The sequence below is a fragment of the Staurois parvus genome, unplaced genomic scaffold (assembly GCF_062004578.1).
Source record: "Staurois parvus isolate SC_StPar_1 unplaced genomic scaffold, SC_StPar_1.0 ptg003384l, whole genome shotgun sequence".
NCBI classification, from domain to species: Eukaryota; Metazoa; Chordata; class Amphibia; order Anura; family Ranidae; genus Staurois; species Staurois parvus.
The window spans coordinates 21,989-45,208 of NW_028321180.1; the positions used below are offsets into that span (position 1 = coordinate 21,989).

General features: G+C 45.2%; 1 long non-coding RNA gene across 3 annotated transcripts in view; it reads right to left on the reverse strand.

Annotated features, from left to right (window-relative positions):
• The window catches only part of LOC149428228 (uncharacterized), a 36,470-nt gene extending 13,555 nt beyond the window's left edge, over positions 1 to 22,915 (reverse strand). The window contains exons 1-6 of one of the 3 annotated variants that reach the window (XR_016310828.1): positions 21,619 to 22,915; positions 13,164 to 13,287; positions 11,813 to 11,954; positions 10,175 to 10,274; positions 9,634 to 9,794; positions 3,839 to 3,962 (exon numbers count right to left, since the gene is read on the reverse strand). This is a non-coding gene — a long non-coding RNA (uncharacterized LOC149428228). Of the gene's footprint in view, positions 1 to 3,838; positions 3,963 to 9,633; positions 9,795 to 10,174; positions 10,275 to 11,812; positions 11,955 to 13,163; positions 13,288 to 17,140; positions 17,532 to 21,618 lie in introns of those variants that run through there. The other 2 variants (XR_016310827.1, XR_016310829.1) reach the window with 2 other exon arrangements.
• Between the last annotated feature and the right edge of the window lie 305 nt (positions 22,916 to 23,220).

The following is a 23,220-nucleotide window of genomic DNA, read 5'->3' on the forward strand; positions in this document are numbered from 1 at the left end:
TGACTTTTGCTAAGACAAGATAAATGCTTATTTACCCTATAAAGTTTCATGAATACTAATTTAGGGGCCGAGTAGGACCCTCAGAAGGGTCATAGTGAACTGTAAATGCAGGTTTGAGGCTGCAATTAAGAAATGACTTACTGCATCACAAACTCTGAGGAGGAAGTGGAGTCTGGGTCTGGCTTTTGGATGCTGAGGACGTCTGGAGAATCTGTGTGGGGCCTGGAAGAGGATTTACGGCTCACAGTGGAATCTGGCAAGGGCACCTAAGGAAGATCCACAACGAGGCCAGGAAACAAGTGACTGTGTGGTCTGGTTCCGGAGTGGGTCAGGAGAAAACACCAAGAGCCTGGCAGGGAACCGTAAGTGCGGCTTTGCCGCAGCACATCGCACCACACGTGGTCAGTGACATTTTATATATACCAGAAAGTTACAAGAGACATACTCCACTTTCCTTTGGATTACAAATAGTATTGCGCAATACTTAGGGTGCACCCCAACGTTATATCTTGCTCAGGAACATTCAGGCGCAGCCAGGCTGCTTTCTGGACATTGGGGAAAAGTCCGCAAGTACGGGGTTAGTGTTAGACAGTATTATTCTTACTGTATGGTTATGCGCTGTTATCATTCTGTTTACGTATGCTCAACTACATGATCACTATAACTCTTCAGTAAACGTAATTGTGGCATCGTGTACCCTCTGAATCTGTGGGCCCAGCCCTCGGTTTTCCTTCAACTACAGAAACCTGGCTTCATGAATCTGACTTTCCCTCTCCTGCTGCCCTTTCCCATGGTGGTCTCCTCTGGACTCACTCTTACAGGTCTAGTGGATGGAAAGGAGGTGGAGTTGGAATCCTCCTATCCCCTCAAAGCACTTTTCAGGACCTCCCTCTCCTCATTTGAAGTTCACTGTATACGTCTATTCTCTCCAATTTCTTTAAGAATTGCTGTGATCTATCAGCCTCCTGAACCGGTATCACGCTTCCTTGTTGACTTCTCTGCCTGGCTGCCTTACTTTTTCTCTTCTCAAATTCCCACAATCATTCTTGGTGACTTAAACATCCCTTCTTATCTTAAAACTCCTGCTACCTCTAAACTTCTGAGCCTAACCACTTCTATTGACTAAAACAATGGACACATGCTTCTACTCACTCTAATGGGAACTGCCTCAACCTTGTATTCTCCTACCTATGCACTTGTCAGGGATGCGGGTGTGACCAGAAGTGTGTGGACTGACACAGGGAAACGCAGGCTTCAGATATGGTATAAATAAGACAATTTATTAAGACTAACAATACAAATATAAAACGCAGTGCACCAAACACCAAGCTAACACAAATTCATACAACAAGGTAAAACAAACCCAAACCTAAACTGATATAGATACACAGGTACATACACATATAGAGCACAACGTAGCCAGGCAGGCCGTGTCGATAACTATCGGGCAGGTAGGTACAGGAGGAGCAGGCGGAGAGTAGTCAGGTCACGAGCCGGGTACAGCAACTAACGGACAGGTAGGTACAGGGGGTCAGGCAGAGAATGGTCAGGGTCACAAGCCAGGGATCAAACAGGAGAAGTCAGCAGAAGTCAGGATTAGGCAGGGTCGGCAACAAGTCAGGCAGAAACAGGAACAGGAATGCAGGTTACAAGATACAGGGGCCCATGGAAAAACACACACCAAGGCACAGACTGCAGGTCTGGCCATCCCTTAAATACACCACCTGCAATCAGCCCCAGGTGATGGCTAATTGCCGAAGTGAACCTCTGGTTGTTGAGAGCACCCGCTGGCCAGCCCTGGTACTGCAGCCCACAAGGCAGGTGAGTCCCACCACTATTGGCAAGTCCATTCCTGACAGCACTCTTTGCAACCTCACCAACTTTTTTCCGATCTCTGATCACTCCGTTATTAGCCTCACTCTCTCCTTGGCTTCCAACTACCAGTTACCGGTAGAAACCTTCGTTATCTTAACCCTTCTCTTCTTTTTTTCGGCAACAGATTGTCTCTATGACAAAATCTCAGCCCTGTCCTGTCCCAACCTGGCCACTTCTGTCTACAACAGTTCACTGTCATCCACTGTGGACACATTGGCCCCCCTCACTACACACAGACCTAGGCCCTAACCGCTACAGCCCTGGCAAAAAGACAATACCAGATGCCTCAAAAAATGTAGCCATGCTCTTGAGCGTTTATGGCATACGACTAAGCCCCAGCAAGACTTCAATCAATATAAATCTGCCTTTCAAAAATACAATTCCTGTCTCCACACTGCCAAACAGACCTATTTTATCACTCTCATTAACACCCTCTCACGCAATCCCCATCAACTCTTTTCTCCATTTAACTCTACTTCATCCTTTACCTCCAGCCGCTAACTCACTCACTGCCCAGGAGATCGCTAATCACTTCAAAAATAAGATTGATACAATTAGTGACGAGATCTCTACTGTACAGATATCTCCCTCACCCTACACTCCTTGTCTACCTGCACAATCTATACTTCCCTTGGTTAACCCAGCTACTATAGAGGAGGTTGGTAAACGTTTCTAAAGCCTACCTAACCACCTGCCCCCTGGACCCTGTTCCCTTGCAAATACTTCGGTCATCCTCTGGCTCTATTCTTCACTCTTTAACTCGTATCGTCAGTCTCTCCCTTTCTACTGGCATCTTCCCCAACTCTCTAAAACATGTGCTAGTCGCCCCCATACTTAAAAAGGCCTCACTGAACCCCAGCAATCTTAGCAACCTAAGACCCATCTGCTTACTCCCTTTTGCCTCCAAACTCCTTGAATGTCTAGTCTACAACCAGCTGAGCTGCCACCTTATTGAGAATAACCTTCTCGTTCCCCTTCAGTCTGGATTTCACCCACAACACTCCACAGAAACTGCTCTCCTAAAACTCACAAACGACTTACTAACCGCGAAAACCAATGGTCACTATTCCGTACTCTTGCTCTAGGACCTCTGTGCTGCCTTTGACACAGTTGGCCACCCCCTCCTCCTCAAAAAAACTCTATTTACTTGGTCTTGGTGACTGTACTCTCCGTTGGTTCAAATCTTACCTATCTCACCGCACCTTCAGTGTCACTTACAACTATACTTTCTCCTCTCCTACTCCTCTCACTGTCGGGGTCCCCCAAGGTTCTGTCCTTGGACCTCTCCTAATCTCGATCTACACTTCTTCCTTGGGTCAGCTGATAGCTTCCCATGGTTTCCAATACCATGTCTATGCTGATGACACACAAATCTACCTCTCTACTCCTCAGCTCACCACCTCAATTCCCTCACGTATTAACGATTTACTAACAGACATATCAGAGACAAATCAGACTGGATGTCACACCACTTCCTAAAACTCAACCTATCCAAAACCATTTCTTAGTCAGGATCAATAGCACCACTATCAACCCATCCCTGAATGCCAAAGTGCTAGGGGTAACCCTGGATTCTGAAATATCCTGTCAGGCCCACATCCAATCCCTGTCCAAATCATGCCGCCTCAACCTCCGCAACATCTCCAGAATACGCCCCTTATTAACAAAATGATGCCACAATGCTCCTAATTCACTCTCTGATTATCAGTACAATTTGCACTGTTGTCATTACAGTTACAAATTGTATTGTAACTGTAATGTCAACCTTCATTTTGTATAGCGCTGCGCAAACTGTTGGCACTATATAAATCCTGTATAATAATAATAATAATCAGAGAATCTGTCATTCAATAACATTTTGTTGGGGTGGTTACTGCACTAGCTATTGAGTCACAGAATAAATCCACAACACTTGCAGTCAGGACACCGGTACACCACGATCCAAACATATCAACAAACTTACCTTGAACACATCCTAGTTGTGGTCCAGCGTGAAAAGCACCAGCAAGTCAGACGTTCCCTTGGACAGATTCTTGGGGACGACAATTGCTCCAGAGAACTTTCTCTTTACAGTCATTCCGTTTTCACTTTGACAACAAAAATAAACATATTAGTTATCTGGAAGAGCATCAACCCCAGCACTGCCCTCATATTCTACCATGGACAGGAATACAATCAGTTTGATTTAAAATTCCAAACACTTGACTTCTTATGAACAGTTTTCATATTTCCATTGTCTTTAGGATGTATTTGGGTGCATTTATTTTACATTACAATTTAAAGAAGGATCGAAGTCTACACTCAGAAACCTGCAAGTTTAAAGGATAAGTTCACCTATTGTAAAAAAAAAAAAAATAATAAATGCACGTGTTTTTTGCAAGCACCAAAAATGTGCATTTATTATTATTTTACATTGCATTCTGTAAAGTATTGCACCTGTGATCATCAGATTGTGGGTGCAATGCCAGGTTCCAGCAGGCTCACAATAAGCTGTCTGCCCGTACCTGGGCAGAAACGGGTGTGGAAATTTTTGAAAAAACTACTTGTTCAGGGACTAAATCGGTCTCCAGGTCTACTTGTCCTGACTAAAAAATAAATATATTTTAACCAAAACACTATTTAAATCTGAGGTGCTTTATGGACTGTCTGGGGCTTTTAAAAAAAAAAAAAAAAAAGGGACTTTATGGCGAATTAAACGTTTAATATTTTTAACATTGCACTCTATATCTCCTCCTCCCCTCCCTGCCTGTCTCCGGCACCGTACCCGGGGACTAGCAGGGAGGGAAGAGACCTTGCAGTGTAATGAGCACTGATTGGCTGCTCCTCAGAAAATGGGAGTGTTGGACTTATCCTTTATCACTTTCACTGCCAGAGCCATTTTTGCGTTTTTTGTGCACATTTAAAAAATCATTTAAGGCCTGATTACACAAAACTCTTAAACATTATATATTTTGTGAAAGCAGAGACCCTAGAAAATAAAATGGCAGCAGTTCCAATTTTATATGTCACATGATATTATCACAAAGATCTATGAAACTTAAAATTTCAGTAAAAAATCCACTTAATTTAATTTCAGGGCACAAAACGCAATAAATTATCAGATTTTCTTGTAAAATATAAAAGATGAGATTGCATCGAGTAAACAGATATCCAACATGTCAAACCTTAAATTTGAATGCACGCGTGAAAAAGGTCCCAAACTTCAGTTCCCTATATTTTCTATAGGTGACGCTTTTAAAGCTCCTTATAGGTCATCAGTTTAGCGTTACATAGGAGGACTGGTACTAGAATTATCGCTCTCATTCTGGTGTGCACGGCGATATAGAACATGTGTATCGCACTTGACGTTTTGATGTGTAGGCGCCCCAGCGCATGCTTTTACATTTGTGTGTGCGTACATATGTGGGGGTGAGGGGCATTATATGCTAGGGTGTAACTTACATTTTTAAGAAATAAATTTTTTTTTTTTTTGTTAAATCACATAGGGGACAAAAAGTCCCCTATGTGATGATTTTGGGTGACAGATTCTCTATTTTGAGACATCCAGGATCTAAAAGACCCTGCATGCCTCCCCTGTGCTCCACCAAGATCAATAACACAAGCATCATTCCCTCCCCTCATGCCAGGGTACTAGGTGTAATCCTAGACTCCCATCTGTCCTTTCAGCCCCAAGTCCAGTCACTGTCCAAATCTTGTAGACTTCACCTCCACAACATCCCCAAGATACGCCCGTTCCTAACCTCAGAAACCACTAAGCAACTTATCCACTCCCTTGTTATATCTGGCCTTGACTATTGTAACTCCCTCCTCATTGGCCTACCTCATCACAGGCTATCCCCTCTTCAGTCTATCATGAATGCTGCTGCCAGACTCATCCACCTTACTAACGTTCTGTATCTGTCACCCCTCTCTGCCAATCCCTCCACTGGCTTAACGTTGCCCAACGGATAAAATTCAAAACATTAACAATAATGTATAAAGCCATTTATAACTCTGCCTCAAATGACATCACCAATCTTGTCTCTAAATATCACCCAAACCGTACTCCCTGCTCCTCACAAGACCTCCTACTCTCTAGCTCCCTTGTCTCCTCCTCCCATGCTCGTCTCCAGGACTTCTCCAGAGCTTCCCCATCCTCTGGAACTCTCTACCCCAATTTATCAGACTATCGCCTACTCTGCAAACCTATCTCTTCAGGGAAGCCTATCCTTCCCTCAACTAATACTGGAATCTTCTACTCTTCCAACCAGTTCATCCCCCAAAGTTACTACCTTTTGTACCACTAGCCCCTCCCTCCTAGATTGTAAGCTCCAAGGATAAGGCCCTCCTATCCCTCTTGTATTGAACTGTATTGTTGCTGTATTGTCTCCCGTTATATTGTAAAGTGCTGAGCAAACTGTTGGCACTATATAAATCCTGTATAATAATAATAATAATAATCACATTCTTTCCTGGCAGGGCCGGATTTAGTTTGTCTGGTCTGGGGGTGCAGTAAAAAAAAAAAAAAAAAAAGTCGGGGGCATAATGTTTACACACATTTTATCCAATCCTCTCTTAGCTCCCTACAACTCCATGTGGCTGTATTATGCCAGCGTTTTTCAATCTTCAGATCCAGCTGAGGAAAGCTGGGATTGAACAGAAAATAAGTCCAGCAGTGCATGTAGCACACCATTGCAATTGGTTGTCACGGTCAGGTTGTGCCTAGCAGTGGAAATGGCTTAAAGCAGGATGAAAAGAACCTGAGCCTAGTCCCAGTATACAGTACACTGTACACATATGGCACAGTCCTTGTACCCACAAAATGCTTCTAATTTATATGCCACAAGTGACAGTCTCACAGTAAGAACATAAACCTCAGGGCAAAGGAGTTAAAAAGAACCCTTCCTTTACATTTGCTTTTCTGCACCCAAAAAGGTATTGTTTTGCCTCACTGAGCATATCTTAAAGAACTTCATAACAGGTTGCCGACCAGCCACAGTACATATACTTTTTTTCTTTTGTTTAGAAAAAATTAGTCTTAGCCTTGCATTAATTGTACTAAAGCTCTTATTATTAGCGTTCGTATTAAAACCACAAAAATGACCACGGAGTGTGTAATTGTGGGAGAGTCTGCGCCTACACTGGGTACAATACTATCACTGAATTCTCTGAACACAGCGCACTAAGCTTTGCAGCAGCTGTAAAACAGTCCTGCTGCCACCCTGTTCTCCACAGAGGGGGAAGTTAAGGATATATACAGTATCTCACAGAAGTGAGTACACCCCTCACATTTCTGTAAATATTTGATTCTATCTTTTCATGTGACAACACTGAAGAAATGACACTTTTCTACAATGTGACGTAGTGAGTGTACAGCTTGTATAACATGTAAATCTGCTGTCCCTTCAGAATAACTCAACACACTGCCATTAATGTCTAAACCGCTGGCAACAAAAGTGAGTCCACCCCTAAATGACAAGGTCCAAATTGGGCCCAAAGTGTCAATACTTTGTGTGGACACCATTATTATCAAGCACTGCCTTAACCCTCTTGGGTATGGAGTTCACCAGAGCTTCACAGGTTGCCACTGGAGTCCTCTTCCACTCCTCCATGACGACATCACAAAGCTGGTGGATGTTAGAGATCTTGCGTTCCTCCACCTTCCGTTTGAGGATGCCCCACAGATGCTCAATAGGGTTTAGGTCTGGAGACATGCTTGGCCAGTCCATCACCTTTACCCTCAGCTTCTTTAGCAAGGCAGTGGTCGTCTTGGAGCGGTGTTTGGGGTCGGTATGTTGGAATACTGCCCTGCGGCCCAGACTCCAAAGGGAAGGGATCATGCTCTGCTTCAGTATATCACAGTACATGTTGGCATTCATGGTTCCCTCAATGAACTGTAGCTCCCCAGTACCGGCAGCACTCATGCAGCCCCAGACCATGACATTCCCACCACCATGCTTGACTGTAGGCAAGACACACTTGTCTTTGTACTCCTCACCTGGTTGCCTCCACACACGCTTGACACCACCTGAACCAAATCAGTTGATCTTGTTGTCATCAGACCACAGGACGTGGTTCCAATAATCCATGTCCTTAGTCTGCTTGTCTTCAGCAAACTGTTTGCAGACTTTCTTGTGCATCATCTTTAGAAGAGGCTTTCTTCTGGGACGACAGCCATGCAGACCAATTTGATGCAGTGTGTGGCGTATGGTCTGAGCACTGACTGGCTGACCCCCTTCCCATTCAACCTCTGCAGCAATGCTGGCAGCACTCATACATCTATTTCTCAAAGACAACATCTTGATATGACGCTGAGCACGTGCACTCAACCTCTTTGGTTGACCATGGCGAGGCCTGTTCGGAGTGGAATCTGTCCTGTTAAACCGCTGTATGGTCTTGGCCACCGTGCTGCAGCTCAGGTTCAGGGTCTTGGCAATCTTCTTATAGCCTAGACAATTGTTTGATAAAAAATTCCTCCTGCGCTGTAATGGACCCCAAACCCTACCTATCAGCTGCTTACACTCAAACTGATACCCAACCAGTGCAGAATAAATATTAAACAATAGTGCAGCGCTAATAAACTGAATCACTATAAATATTGCTACATGGGCTAAAAATGCCAAACACACCTACATGTGAAATAATGATATTGAAAACATGGAAAAAAAATTAAAAAATGAAAACATATGAAATGTGAAAAATATGACACATCTTAAAGTGACCAAATCATCTTAGTGCCCCACACAAGTGCCAGCAAATAATATTGGAATAAAGATAACAAACATAAATCACGTGATAGTGCCACTTCAAATCTCATAAATGTACAAACGCAGAAATATATAAGTCCAATATGAATAATTCAGTGATGCAACATACACATACACACGCAGCTGGAGTGGAAAAGTGTGTTGGCACTTACACGATTGAGCACCAATTGCACATTGCATGTGTATGTTGCATCACTGAATTATTCATATTGGACTTATATATTTATGCGTTTGTACATTTATGAGATTTGAAGTGGCACTATCACGTGATTTATGTTTGTAATCTTCTTATAGCCTAGGCCATCTTTATGTGGAGCAACAATTCTTTTTTTCAGATCCTCAGAGTTCTTTGCCATGAGGTGCCATGTTGAACTTCCAGTGACCAGTATGAGAGAGTGGGAGCGATAACACCAAATGTAACACACCTGCTCCCCTTTCACACCTGAGACCTTGTAACACTAATGAGTCACATGACACTGGGGAGTGAAAATGGCTAATTGGACCTTGTCACTTAGGGGTGGACTCACTTTTGTTGCCAGCGATTTAGACATTAATGGCTGTGTGTTGAGTTATTTTGAGTGGACAGTACATTTACATGTTATACAAGCTGTACACTGACTACGTCACATTGTAGCAAAGTGTCATTTCTGCAGTGTTGTCACATGAAAAGATAGAATAAAATATTTACAAAAATGTGAGGGGTGTACTCACTTCTGGGAGATACTGTATTTGCCAACTAATTCAAGACCAAGAAAAATACAAGTGCCGCAGGACCAAAACAGCAGGGACGTTTACCGACATGAAAAGAAGGACCTTCCACCAATGCGTTTTTTCTAATATACCTGCTCTATGTGCAGCACATTGGGGTGTATGGATTATGAATGGCACACCCTTACATTGTACAGCAGACCGCAATGCACTGCACTACAACCAACATATACCATTTTATTGTGGGTATTGAGCCTAAAACACTTTTTCCCCGCTCACACTCCCACTCAGAACAGTACGGCACCTATAGGACTGATGAGGTCACAGCTCCTCATGTTCCTCTGGTTGGGGAATCCCAGCGGGCTGCTGACAGGAGGCCGGAGTGTAGAATTCCATGAGGTATTCACAACGACTTGGCTCCGACGTGGACATGATGACTGTTTCTTTACCACAGAACAATTTCACCTGCAGAAGGGAGAAAAATGACGGCATTTGCATGTCTTAGTCTGATCAAACACCTCATCACGATTGCTACGGTGCAACATACAGGGGGAAACACGCCTCCTCACACGTTCCCAAAGATTCCGAGTACAATCCTTCCACGTGGCTGTATGTGTACAGATGCACTTTTATGGAGACTACAAAACTGCTATGTAGCTGTATTTATAAAGTGACTGCAATGCTGTTACATAGCTGTGCAGAGTAGGCATAAGATATATGGTGTATGTGACCTTCTAGGTGTCTCGTTATCCTGTAATGAAGCCATACCCTGCACTTTGGTCACAGCAGGCAATGCCCCGCAATCCAACATGTTATTCCCATCGGTCATCCCTAGTGACACTCACCAATGTGGACCGGTTGGGACCCTGCCAACAGCCTGTGCCCTGGTCGTACTTCATGGCACTACATCTGTCATTTTCTGGTCCGGCCCAGGTGTTCCAGATGCTGTGAATATGAAGTCATAACAAAAAAAGAAAAATCACATTTACTAGAAGGTGCTCAGGAGCCTATTTGCCCATTTCCTGTGAGTCCGGTTCACACCAATGCACTGAATGCAATGTTATTTTGTGAAATTTTATTAAAGGACAAGTTCACCTTTTGTAACGTTACGTGTTATACCCGTATTCAAGGTGTAACATGTAACAAGTTACTTTTGCAGCAGCAACAAGGCCCCCCCCAATCCTCATTGTGTCAGCATGCTGCTGATCTTCTCCCCACACCCACCATTTTAAATAAACACGGCCTTGCGGCGCTCCGTCCACCCAGCCGTGTCATCCATTCACAGAATTTTGTGAACGGGAAAACTACAAGTACCAACAGCTTTTGCAGCTGACGGCTTATAGTCCTCAACCACGGCACTGTTGAGTGCTCTAGGTAGTTCACTGCTCCTCCCAGTACGTGGTGATAGCAACACTGACATTCTGCAGGAGCCTAATATTGCACCCAGGTTGCACAAAAAAAATAAATAAAAAAAAAACATTTTTACCTTCAAAAACTTTCCTTTCTTTTCTTTTTTTTTTACAAAGAGCAGCTTATCCTTTGAAGTAAAACAAGTAAACGGTGTGATGCAAAATGTCGATGGTGTGAATGGATCCTACAAAGAGTGGGCTTGTGGATAGGAATTGTGTTCCAACACAATTGTGTTTTTTTTTTTACTTTAGGTACTTTCACATTTGTTTCTTACTCAAAACATGCATACAAATATCAATGCCATTGGACTCCATTGTTTTCACTTTTGTATAGAAGGCTTACTGCTGGCAGGTTTGGGGCATCCTCACAGTAGTAAAAATCATCATTTCTGAGCTTACAGAACCAGAAATAAACAAGTACTAACACGCATAAAATGACAACAAATGAAGAACATTTCCTTAAAGCACAGGAGAAAAGCTGCAGATTTGTGGCAACTACTGCACCGAAACACATTAAAACTCCAGCAGGTAAAAAAAAATAAACACCCCTAATAAGGCACCTTTCAAACCGATCAGCAGGGTATCTGCTCACAGATCGCAGTGGACTTTCCTCTGTGTGAAAGGAGCCTTAGCATTACTATTTTTGTGACCTGCAGGAGTAATAATGTTTCAGTGTGTGACCGGTCACATCCGTGCCCTTACAGTTTCTGTGGACACAGGCAGACCCGTCAGCTCTATGGGTGGCCAGGTGTAAATGGGCTCTCCTGTACCTCCCATCCAGTCAACAAAAATGAAAAATTACGCATTTCTTTTCTGTTTTTTTGCTTTCTGGACCTGGATGGCGGTAGGTGGATGTAAAGAGACACAAGCCCAATTACATCTGCCTGTCCATAGGGCTCCATGGACCTTCCAACCAGGTCTGCCTGAAAAACTGACAAGTGGACCTGATTGGAATGCTGGTGTGAAAGTAGCCTAACAATTACATCAGCACTTGCCCTATAATAGATCATACTCATCTGCAGCTTAGACCAAATTAGGGCTCATTCACAAAGAGAAAAAAACACAGTTATTTACCTGTTAACTATTTCCAGGAATCTTCCAGGACAGCTTCACATGAGAGATAGGCTCCTCCTACCAGGAAACACCTGATCCACTTTTTCCTAATAAATAGCCTCTCCACCCCTGAGATCCTCAGTGTAATAATATAACCGAAGGTCTAGGATAAAACACAAATATAACAGTAGGAATATCATATATCTAGTCCATTGTATGACAGAACACCAGCTTATAACTAGAAAAGCTACAATTTCTGGGGAAATTGTGTGAAGTGTTCTTGCCTCCACCAGTAGTCTATAACTGGAGTGGGCGGTGTAACTGGGTGGAGTGGGTTCCTATGGCAACTCACTCTACAGCAAGGCCAGAGAAGAGCGGTTAAAAAACTGCTCCAACTTGCTCACTTCACTGGCGGTTGGCCTCTTCAAAAGATTGTAGTTTAAAAATGATAAATCTGAAGAGCTTTATATTGTGAGAATCACAAGACCCAGCCCTACATTTTGTTGCATAGTATGTCTCTGAAATATTAAAAATGAAGGCACAGTCGCAGTTTAGAAATTGCCCTTCAAATTTGAGGTGGCTAGAGTGCAGTTTCAATGAATGTCAATGGGCGGCGTGAGTTGCAAACAAATGGTCATATTGTGAAGACTATCAGGACTATGGCCTAGCCGTGGACATTTTTAGTGGCAGCAGGGATAGCTGAACGTTTTGATATAAGATTTGTGTAGGTGGGCTTGAAAATGAGGGAGTGATGGCAGTTTACAAATCATGTCCTGATTTTTCAGCTCACACTCTAGCTTTTGTCAGCTCCCACTCTAGTTTTCAACATTCCGCCATTCATTCCTATGGGACCAATTTCACCACAAAAACGCTGATATTTCGTGAACCATTCGGCGAAACGTTCCACAAAGTAATAGCACACCAATCGGGAACAATCCGCACGTTTCGGTATATTACTGTCTATGTAGTGTAAAAACTGCGGGAGGAGTTAGGGTGGTAAATTTGGCAATAATAATAGGAATATATATGTGAGATAACAGTAAGTGGTTGCCATGCAAGAACACTTAATGACAGGATTCTCCCAATTAAGCCTTCCTAAATGTAACCCATTGGAATTATGCACCACAATCCTTTTGCAGCGGTTTAACACTGACACTGGTATTTCCCCACCCCCCACCGATAACTGGCCCTACAGCCACTGATTATTTTCAGCCAAGAGTAAAATGGAAGTTGATTCTAATCCAAGAATCTGTCATTCAATAACATTTTGTTGGGGTGGTTACTGCACTTGCTACTGAGTCACAGAACAAACCCAAAACACTTGCAGTCAGGACACCGGTACGCCACGATCCAAACACATCAACAAACTTACCTTGAACACATCCTAGTTGTGGTCCAGCGTGAACAGCACCAGCAAGTCAGACGTTCCCTTGGACAGATTCTTGGGGACGACAATTGCTCCAGAGAACTTTCTCTTTACAGTCATTCAGTTTGCACTTTGACAACAAAAATAAACATATCAGTTATTTGGAAGAGCATCAACCCCAGCACTGCCCACATATTCTACCATGGACAGGAATACAATCAGTTTGATTTGTAATTCTGAACACTTGACTTCTTATGAGCAGCTCTCATATTTCCGTTGTCTTTAGGGTGCATTTATTTTACATTACAATTTAAAGGAGGATTGAAGTCTACACTCAGAAACCTGCAAGTTTAACCACCTATCTACCGGGCACTTATACCCCCTTTGTGCCCCGGCCAATTTTCAGCGCTGTCTCACATTGAATGACAATTGCACAGTCATGCAACATTGTACACATATGACATTTTTATAATATTTTTCACACACAGAGATTTTTTTTTGTGGTATTTAATCGCAGTTGGGTGTTTTATTTTTGGCACTATAAACAAAAGAAGAGCAACATATGCAGCAATGATGGGCACTGATAGGCGGCGCTGATGGGCGACACGGACAACCAGCCCTGACTGCCGAAGCTAAATGGGTGGCATTGATGGACGGTACTGATGGGGGCCCTGCTGGGTGGTACTGAAGGGCACTGATCATCAGTGCCCTGATGATCATTGCCGATCTCCTCTGTGACAGCTGCCAGTTATCGGCAGTACTTTCTGCACGCTGTGACAGTGTGAGGAAAATGCTGCCGATAACAGACAACTGTATTTACACAGTGAACTGTTGTGTCATTGGACGCAGCTGATCATGTGGGAAAAGGCTGCTGTGATTGGCCTTTTACCTCATCATGTGATCAGCTGTCTCCGTAGGACACAGCGATCACGGAGATCGCCGGGTGCGTGCCCCTGATGGTGCGCGGGGGGCACATTCTGGGAGGACGTCATAAGACACCCTCCCAGAATTAGGTAACCGCGCTGTAGCCGTCATTTGGCTATATCACGGTTACCAAGTGGTTAAAGGATAAGCTCACCTTTTGTAAAAAAAAAATAAAAAATTAAAAATGCACGTTTTTTTTTTTTGCAGCCAACAAAAATGTGCATTTACTATTTTTGTACATTACATTCTGTAAAGTATTGCACCTGTGATCAGCAGATTGTGGGTGCAATGCCCGGATCCTGCAGACCCACAATAAGCTGTCTGCCCGTACTCCCATATGTCAGAAAGTTCCTACACTGCAGGAAGAATCAATGAACTACAAGAGTGCTCATCAGTGTCCTCGCAGCTCATTGAGAACTACAACCTGTCAGCCACAATGGCTGACAATACTTGTAGTCCGTTCATTCAAGGAAACTGAATGAATGACGTGGACATGTGGGTGGAGCCCTGAAGGGCCACACTGTTTTTAAATTGTGACAGCGGGTGAGGGAAGAAGCCCACTGTCATGGAGAGGAGCGCTGGTGGCGGGAGGTTGGGGAATAGGAGCATGGTAAGTGTTACACCCCAAATATGGGTGACATGCTCCGAAAGGTGCTTAGATCCTTTCATTTCTACATTGTTTTTGTTCAACCAGAGTGGCTCCAGGCAGAAAAGTACAACCTGAAGATGAACTGCTGAAAAACAATCTGGAATACATAGAACAGAGACATTTTACCTGCCAAAAGATTCTTTATTTCTGTCTGTCCAGTTCTGAGAATTTCAAAGCTCTGTCACACTGCACAGCTCTGTCTAGCAGGGCAGTAGACCTGATTTTAATCTGCTGCAGTAACTTACAGTTCTTGCTCCTCCCTCAGTCTGAATGGATAGTGAAAGAAGCAGTAGACCGATGAGCTCACACCCGTCACTCTGCTCTCTCCTCCTAACCGCATGCCCCTTACACGAGTATTGCAGCAGAACTGATTCACTTCTTGTGCTGCGGCTTCTCTCTGGTCAAATCTGAACTCTGCTGTACAGGGATTTTAAGAGTCAAATATCAAGTCAAAGTGTAGGCACTTGCATCATTCAATGTAATAATTATATATAAGCAGTAGACGAGCACATAAATGCTGCATTCTAGTCCATGGGGCGTCATTTTAAATGACTCATTCAGGGCAGAGAAATATTTTTTAAAAATGTGAGAGCCCATAAAGCTGCCCGTACATTTCACCTCCCACAAACCTATATGGATCAGGCCATATGAGCAGAGATGCAGTATGGATCCTTTTTATGCAGGATCTTTCAGCTAGCAAGATCCTGTAAAAATGTCGGCAGCCGTCAAAGGACAAGTTCACCTTTCGTAACGTTAAACCCAAACTCAGGGTGTAAAATGTAATATGTTGTTATGATCAGACTGGGCCCTGTGGGGGATCTTCTCCCCTCTCGCTGTCAAATTTTTAAAACCGTGGCCGTGTAGGGCTCCGCCCACACAGTCACCTGTGGATGAGAGACTACAAGTCCCAAGAGCCTTAGCGGCTGTCAGCTTTAGTCCTCAATAAACTACTACTGTGCTGTGAAGTGCCGTGGTAGTTCATTCATTTTTCCTGTCAGTATATCTGTTGGCTCGTACATCCCTTTACGTGTAAGAAGATATACTAACAGATCTGCAGGAGACCCGCATGGCGCTGGCACAATGGTCTACGGGCTCCTGCAGACAGAAATAAGAAATGCACATTTATTTTACCTGCAAAAAAAAAAAAAGTGCAATAATTATTGTTTTTTAAAAGGTGAACTCATCCTTTAAAGGATACAGTCACCTTTTGTAACGTTACACCCATATTCAGGGTTACAATCACACCAGCCCCTGCACCCCCCCCCCCCCCCCCCCCATCACCGTTGTATCTGCTAATGGGGGATCTTCTCCCCCCTGCTAGCTGTCAAAATGTAAAATAAAAACTGCTATGCGGGGCTCCGGCAGCGTCACTCATTCACAGTATTCTGTGAATGGGAAAACTACAAGTCCCAGCAGCCTTTCCAGTTGTCAGTTTGTGGTTTTCAACCAACTATCACGCCAGTCCACAGCACCATGGTAGTTCATTGAGCCTTCCTGTCAGTAAGTATCTGCTTGCCCATACGGGATGTACAAGCAAGCAGATTCTGGCTGTGGTGGGAGCACAGCCTGCCTGTCCTCCAATGGGCAAGATTTATTTTTAATAGTAATGGCGGCGATCAGCAACTTATAGCATGACTGCGGCGGGCATTCTGACACTGGGGGGAACTGACTTGATGTCACTGACATCCCCAGTGACACCAATACACTGATCAGTGCTAATAAAAAGCGCTGACACTGTACTAATGGCACTGGTCAGGAAGGGGTTAGCATGTGGGGCGATCAAAGGGTTAACTGTGTGCTGTGTAAGCCATGCAAAGCATTGTGCAGTAGCTGACAGGGGAGAGCACTGTATTGTTTACATACAGTTCTCTCCCTCCGTCAGTAATGCTCCTCAATCACCGGGACCCGGTGACTGACAGCTAAGGCTGCGAATAGCTGCACGGGTAGGGGCGTGCACGGCTCAGAAATGCAAAATGACGTATATATACAGGTGATTTTGCGCACCCCTGCCGCCCTGTAGCAGTATATCTTCTATAGGGCGGCAGGAAAGCGGTTCACTGAAAGTACAAATACGAGGTAACCTGATAAGACTTCTTTTCTGATCTTCTGGAGTTTAATGGACACTAGCTAGATCAAAGCTGAGCACATAAATCTTGAAGATCTGAACTTCAGCTTCCCTTCAGTCTTACACAGTTGTACAGACTTCTCTGCTCTACTGACATGGCATGATTTCACTGCACACTGAGCTTCTCACAGTGTGCATCACAAGTCAGAGCCCACCTTATTTCCTTGCTGGAGGACGTCAAGCATCTATTCTTTCCTCCCCGGCCTTCCTGTCCCTGGTCCACCCTTTTCATTCATTGGATTTCACTTTCAATCATGAAGATTCGGCATCACATGTGTGCATTACCTGGAGTGATTTGTGTGCCAACCAAGCCTGCCGAGAGTGCCACTGCTGAGAGACGGACATCCAACCATCAAAGCATTTTGATTTTTGCACAAATCGTCCTAAGAGTCAGCCCACTGCTTGTATCAGAACTGAGGACCTATGAGAGGAGTACTGAGGCAGGGTGCTGTGATCATTTCAGAAGGCCAGCATCCCACTAGCACCTCTCACCAGCCATTGCATAGGGAAGCACAGAGACCCAGTGATGTCTAAACAAGCTATATAGTGAAAACAGAAAGTTTCCTTTTAAAACTCATCAGCATGTTGATGGGGATGGAAAGACTTCAGCTTCAAAGGAAACCCTGAGGAACATATCGAGGTGACCCTTTCTTCTGAGAATTGTAGTACCCGCCATGATACTTTGGATCATCCTTCACAAGTACAGAGATGACGAATTCTAACAGTTTTCTGACATTCACAGCATGCTTGTTCCAGGCATTGAAGCCAAACTACCAGGCACATAGCATTTTCAGAAGACCAACAATGGCCACAAAAGCAGACCCATACTTCTCATGACAGGTAGACTTTGAAGGAAACGAATGCATGAAACAATATGGAGATCATTATGGAACACTCTGAAAATGCTATTTGCCTGGCTGTCTCTAGAATCCATACTTTGAAACACCAACTTGAAGCCAGCATGCAGGTTAGAAAGCAGGGATGCACCGATACCATTTGCTGATCGGCCAGTACCGATACTTTCGGTCAAGTACTCGCCGATACCGATTGCCGATACTTTGTGGTGCGATGTGCGTCAATACAAAATGTATGAACACAAATTGCACCACAAAGACCAGCATGCAATGTGAACAGGAATGCAATTTCTGTCCAAAACAAATGCGGTTTCCCCACTGGACAGGAGCGGTGAAGGGAGTTTTCCCGCAGCGGAGAGTGGGCATGTGGGGATGTATACCATGGTGGCAGATACTCCATATTCTCAGCGGTAGGAGAGGAGACAAAGACGCCGACATCTGAAATCCCTGCCGATTTCTCTCCTCACCTTGCAGCAATGACAGTTCAGGCTAGAGGACTATTGATGTCACATGGACGGTGCTGACCAATCAGATGCCACAGGGATGTTGGATTCCTATCTCCTGACGCCCGGGACATGTAGTTCCGGGCGCTGGGCAGGTAGTTTCATTCTACCTTTAGGTCTGCTGCGGGCAAGCAGCAGGGCTCACCTGTCAGGTGAGGCAATAGGTGGCAGCGCTGCTGTTGACTGCGTTGCACAGTGCCAGCCTCTCCGCACCCCCGTCGTGTGGTCTCCCCGTTGGGTAGAGGGGAGGGAGAAGAGCGGACGAGTCCCCTCCCCTTCTTGTGCTGACTCGGAAGTGACGTTATGATGTCACTTCCGGGTCCCCGTTGAGAGATTGTAGAGCAATCCCCATAGGAACAGAGGGGAGACATCCAGAGTCTTTTAGACCTTGGATGTCTCGAAGAGAACCTGTCACCAAAAATCATCACATAGGGGAAGTTGTCCCCGTGATTAAAAAAAAACTTTTTTTTTACAATTATAAACAATGAAAGTTACACCCAAGCACATGCCATCCCCCCAAAAAGGCCGGCACCCCCACACATACAAAAACGTACAAAACGTAAAAGCACACGCTGGGACGCCTACGCATCAAACCGTCGATTGCGATACGTTACATATCGCCGCGCACGCCAGAATGAGAGCGATAATTCTAGCACCAGACCTCCTCCGTAATACTAAACTGGTGACCTGTAAAGGAGCTTTAAAAGTGTCACCTATAGAAAATACAGGGTACTGAAGCTCCTCGCCATTTCACAAGTGCGCACAAATTTAAGGATGACAAGTTGGATATCTATTTATTCGCTGCAACCTCGGCTTTTAGATTTTACAGAAAATAGGGTCATTTATTGCTTTTTTTGTGCCCTAAAATTAACATACTTGTATTTTTTACTGAAATTTTGCGATAATATGGGACATAAAAAATTGGAACTACCACTATTTTATTCTCTAGGGTCTCTGCTTTCAGGAAATATATATTTGGGTGTTATGCCATCTTCAGGCTTAAAATGATTTTTTAAATGTGTGCAAAAATGGCAAAAACGTCTCTGGCAGCCAAAGGGATAAAGTATAAGCCCTGACCCACCCATTCCTGACGAGCAGCCAATCGGTGCTCAGTACACTGCAAGGTCTCTCTCCTCCTTGCTAGTCCCCGGGTGCAGTGCTGGAGAGAGGGGGGGGGAGGGGGAGGAGATAAACAGCGCAATGTTAAAAATATGACACGTTTAAGTCGCCATAAAGTCTCTTTTGCTTTTAAAACAAGTAGATTGTCATGAGGGACAAGTAGATTGGGGCCCCGATTTAGTCCCTGGACACGTCGTTTATCAAACATTTCCACCCCCCTGTGCCATCTCGCCCGTACTGTCATCGCTGCAAGGAGAGGAGAGAAAGCCGCTTCACAGGTCTGCAGATTTGAAATCCCCACAACTATCTATTCTCTCCTTGCAGCGATGACAGTCCGGGCAAGGCGGCTTCTGATTGGTCAGCACCGTCCATGTGTCCATAACAGGAAGTGAGAGGAAATCCATGCAAACTGGACCCCCCAGATCACCAGAACTAGTGTCCCCATCGGAAGATTTCCCCTCTATCACTTTTCTGGGGACAACCCAAAATGTGGGATCGTCTTTCCCATTCACTTTGGATGATGATGGTAAACAGGACAAACAGAGAGGGGGGATCTCCCCAACAATGGGGGCACAGACAGCAATAAACACTGACAGGGGCTCCAATCATCTCCACTCCATCCAAATCTAAACATGACTTTCCTTTACTTATTTCATTTCTTTTAATATTTAGATTTGTTTTCAGTATTCCTCAGTGATTGTATGACACGGATCTCTTTATGAAGAGTGGGGGAGGGGCGGGGAAGTGATATTTGGGGGATTATAGCTCTGTATTCATTTCCTTTATGAATGGCTGATATCGGGGGGGGGGGGGGGGGTCTGGCACAGCTGCTGGGGGGATTATTGGGGGGGTTTCTGCACAATGCTGGGGTACTATAGAATAAATACATGGAGAGAAATGAGATGTATTCTGTGCAGGCATGGGGGGGGGGGCAGAAACACTGAAGGGGGGGATGGGGGAAGTTGTAGTAACACTGGGGGGGCAGAAATACTGGGGTGGAGGACAGATACACTGGGGGGATGGGGGCAGTTGTGGTAACACTGGGGGGGGGGGGATGGGGGAAGTTGTGGTAACATGGGGGGGCAGAAACACTGGGGTGGAGGACAGATACACTGGGGGGATGGGGGCAGTTGTGGTTTCACTGGGGGGGGATGGGGGAAGTTGTGGTAACATGGGGGGGCAGATACACTGGGGGGATGGGGGCAGTTGTAGGAACACTGGGGGGGGGGGATGGGGGAAGTTGTGGTAACATGGGGGGGCAGATACACTGGGGGGATGGGGGCAGTTGTGGTAACACTGAAGGGGGAGGGAAGTTGTGGTAACATGGGGGGGCAGATACACTGGCAGGATGGGGGAAATTGTTGAAACACGGAGGGAGCAGAAAGACTGGGGGGGGGATGGGGGAAGTTGTTGTAACACGGGGGGGGGGGCAGAAACACTGGGGGGGGAATGGGGGAAGTTGTTGTAACACGGGGGGGGCAGAAACACGGGGGGGGATGGGGGCAGTTGTAACACTGGGGAGGAGGGCAAAAACACGGGGGGGGGGGGCATTGGGGAAGTTGTAGTAACACTGGGGGGGCAGAAATACTGGGGTGGAGGACAGATACACTGGGGGGATGGGGGCAGTTGTGGTAACACTGGGGGGGGGGGATGGGGGAAGTTGTAACACTAGGGGGGGGCAGAAACACGGGGGGGATGGGGGCAGTTGTGGTAACACGGGGGGGGGGGGAGGATGGGGGCAGTTGTAACACTAGGGGGGGGCAGAAACACGGGGGGGATGGGGGCAGTTGTAACACTAGGGGGGGGCAGAAACACGGGGGGGATGGGGGCAGTTGTAACACTGGGGAGGAGGGCAAAAACACGGGGGGGGGGCATTGGGGAAGTTGTGGTAAAACGGGGGGGGGGGCAGAAAGACTCGGGGAGAAGGTGGGGGCGCTTGTAGAAACACTGGGGGGGCAGAAACAGTGTGGGGGGAAATTGTAATACGGGGGGGCACAGAAAAACTGGGTGGGGGGCCATTGGGGAAGTTGTGGTAAAACAGAGGGGCAGAAAGACTGGGGGAAGGTGGGGGCAGTTGTGGTAACACTGAGGGGGGGCAGAAACACTGGGGGGGGGCAGGTTTGGTAAAACTGGGGGGGGGGGCAGTTGAGGTTACACTGGGGGGGTCGAAGCTCCAGGTATGTCCCCCCCCCATCATTTATTTGTCTCTCAATAGATAAAATCCCCCCCACATCATCCAGCACTCCCTCAGCCTCTTCCTCCTCCCCACCCCCGGCCTTCTCCTCACCTGGGCTCCCCCGGTCTCCATCTTGCCCACCCCGGACCCCGTTTCTCTCAGCTCCCGTCTGTCTCCTCCATCCCGCCTCGGGTTCCTATTACTCTCTGTGACATCAAAAGATGGCTGCCGAAGGAAAGCCATGTCTATAACGTTTAATGGAGCTGATTGGGAAGGGAGACACCTATGGCGGGGAGCGGTATTACCGCCATGGAACACATACAGGCACAGTGACATCTGGAGGCAGAATTTAGGAAAACCCACTAAAGTCACCACAACACTGATTCATTCTATGGGAAAATCAATAAAATAGCAGATTTAGTTTGGTTTTCAGTAAAAATATGTAGGCCCGAAAAGTGACGCTGTGATTGGCAGAGTGATTAGCTCCACCTCCAGGCTCTGATTGGCAGAGTGATTAGCTCCGCCTCCAGGCTGCCTCTGACCTCACTTCCTTTCTGGTTGTTGAGCGATACAGATCGTCAGAGCGGTTCTCCTGCAACTGACTGCGATCATTAGCATTTCTATTGCTGATATCATTATATTATTCTTTAGTAGTGGGAAATATTTATATTTTTAGCCACTTTGAGGTCATCCAGCACCATCACGATGCCACGACCTTCACGACGCCCATCCCGTGGAAGGTCTTCACATCAGGTGAACGGAGGGTCTCCGATCGCCCATCGGACGAGGTCCAGGGTCCAACGTCATCGGAGACGGGAGGAGGCCTCCACCCACCGCAGCCGTTCACCAAGAGAGCGAGCCCGGGCCCCTGAGCACCCTCCACCACCGGCCATGGAACAGCGCGCCGGGGCCCCTGAGCACCCCCCAGCCATGGAGCAGCGCGCCGAGGAGGAGGTAATTCTCTGTCCCATCTGTTTGGCAGGTTATGAAGATGGAGAGGACACGACCATCCTGGCCTGCGCTCACGAGTTCCACACCAGCTGTATCCACCGATGGCTTGAAGAGAGCGCCACCTGTCCAATCTGCAGGACTGCTATTCCCAACCAGCAGGACGACCAGCCACTCCTCCCTGAGGACATACAGGAAGTCATGATTGAAGACATCCAGTTTGGATATGAAATAGATGAAAATGGTGATGTAGACTTGCATGTCATTGTATTCCTCAGGGTGCAGGTAATGTAAATGGGAACTGTTACTGTGTACAGTGTATATATTTTTAAATTCTTTATATATTATTTTTAATATTTATATTATATATGTTACATGTTTATCTGTTTTAGCCTTTAAGTAGTTATTGTATTAATGCTTTGAGAAAAAAACAAAAAAAAAAACAAAAAAAATTTAAAAACCAAAAAAAAAAAAAATTTTATTATTATATATTTTTAGATGTTTTATGATTATAGTAATGTTAACTAATGCTTTGAAAAAAATATTATTAATATTATATATTCTTAGATATTTTATATTTATAGTATTTATGGTAACTAATGCTTTGAAAAAAAAAAAAAAAAAGATTATTATTAATATTATATATTCTTGGCTGCTTTATAATAGCAGTAGTTATTGTACTAATGTTTTGAAAAATTTTTATTTTTGGAAAATAAAAAGTAAAAAAAAAAGTTACTTTGATGAGCTAATGTTATATTGTTACTG